The 2,089-nt window shown below is 31.5% G+C and overlaps 1 protein-coding gene across 1 annotated transcript in view; it reads right to left on the bottom strand.

Moving 5' to 3' along the window:
• LOC117172184 (cytochrome c oxidase assembly factor 1 homolog) overlaps positions 1–2,089 on the bottom strand; it is an 89,648-nt gene that overhangs the window by 14,869 nt on the left and 72,690 nt on the right. The window lies entirely within an intron of this gene.

Genomic DNA, 2,089 nt, shown 5'->3' with positions numbered 1-2,089 from the left:
AAGTTAGACTAAGGATGGAATTGTAAATATATGTACAGGGAGCGGTGGCCCTCAAACCCGTAAAAGGGAGAGATTAAATACATACATACATACATACATTAATCTAGAAAGTTTGAAATATTTTTCAAAGCATTACTTTATTATTAAAGTTAAATATTATGATACCATTTTAACATTATTATTATTTATAATAAAAAGTTTAACTTAATTAATTAAAAAAAGTACTTATTTAAATTAGAATAAAAAATACGAGAACTGAATCTACAATTATTTAGGCGCTATAAAACTATACAATTTACATAATAATTTATTTTTTGTCAATATGTACATTTTTATTCAATTCTCGTACTGTTTTTTGCGAAATTATTTACATGAAAGTAACAGAACATCGATTTGAAATTCTCGCCAACAAAATACGCAAATTTATATCTATAACTCGAGCATTTATCCTTTTTTTGTCAATAAATACAGCCTTGAAACATATAATAAACATTCTAAACATTCATGCGATAGAAAGAGAGATTCGATAAACCAGATTAGTGGGCATCGGAATCCCACCCCTGGTAATTTCAATTATGCCCATACCTCAAAACCCCAAGTTTTTACTGTGTATAGGAACCATCAGCTTACAGTAACATAACCTGAAAAATGCAACGTATATACATATCTTGGTTTCAGGCGATATAGTTTTGTATCTTTTTGCAAAATTAATGTAATAGAATGGATAATGTACCGAAATATTTTTACAGCGCTCGAATGAGTAAGTTAGAGAAATGAGAAAAATAGTAAATTTCTTACGCGTTTGTATTATAAAACAGAACTTTGTTTTTTCGAAGCCTGAAACCAAGATATATGTATATACATTGCATTTTGTAGGTTAGGTTGATGCAAGCTAATGGTTCCTATATGGAATTGAAATTTCACATTTAAAAAAATATTTACATTGTATAAGAGCATTAAAACTTATTTATTTCATTTTCAGAAATATATTTTCTTTGATTGCGAGACACAGGAGATCAACACCGGATAAGAATAAAAAAACACTACGACTGATAAAACGACTTTTCTGTAAACACTTGACAATTTCTGAAATACTCAATTCAGGGCCGAATATTTTATCTCTTATTGTTAAATTATATTAGAAAAATGAAACTCATTGTCATAATTGTCAATTTTAACTATAAGAACTTGGTTTATTTCATTTGAAAATTTAACAATATTTAAAATTCCCGCGGGATGTTAAGATTTTCCAAATATGGAAAAAACAAGGTGTGAACAGTCTCAGGCAGCTGCCTGCCTGCACCGGGCAGGCAGGCAGCCCTGGCGGACCGAAGGAATCGAATAGAGCTTCTACAAAGTACCCGTAAAGACCCCATTGCGTCCCCATTCGGTTCCTTTTTTAAAATCTCGAAAAAACAGCAAAATCAACTTTTAAATTGTTGAAATTCGGATTCTACGTTAAAATTTCCTATAGAAGGTAACAGAATAATCGCAATAGTTTTTTTTTGCAACGGCAAAAATAAAAAATATATATAAGACATATAACGCCTGTTGACCGCTACACTTCAAGCGCATCGTCTGTAAGTAGCAGTCAACAGACGTTATACGCCTTATATATATATATTTTTTAACTTTTTACCGTTGCAAAGAAAACTATTGCGATTATTCCGTGACCTTCTATAGGGAATTTCAACGTAGAATCCGAATTTCAACAATTTAAAAATTGATTTTGCTGTTTTTTCGAGTTTTTTAAAAAGGAACCGAATGGGGACCCAATGTGGTCTTTACGGGAACTTTGTTCCCGTATTGTTCCCATTGTTTTGTTTCGACAACTTACACCACTCTGAAAGTCTTGTACACTATACACTTGAAACCACACTTATTGGAAATTCTCGCTTTTATAGAGTGATTTTTAATTTTAACATTATTATTATTATTATTATTATTATTACACCATTAAGCCATTTCCCTTTCGGGGTAGGCGTGGCTCACTCGGCAGGGGAAAGGAGTAGTGTGTGGATGGAATAGAGATTTTTCAGATTGATCCAGAATTCTCGTGCTATTTATGTAAATAACACGTTCGTTCCGC

This window comes from Belonocnema kinseyi, chromosome 4, assembly GCF_010883055.1.
Source record: "Belonocnema kinseyi isolate 2016_QV_RU_SX_M_011 chromosome 4, B_treatae_v1, whole genome shotgun sequence".
NCBI lineage: Eukaryota > Metazoa > Arthropoda > Insecta > Hymenoptera > Cynipidae > Belonocnema > Belonocnema kinseyi.
The sequence above is the reverse complement of the archived record's forward strand: the minus strand, read 5'-3'. Positions and strand labels throughout refer to the sequence as shown.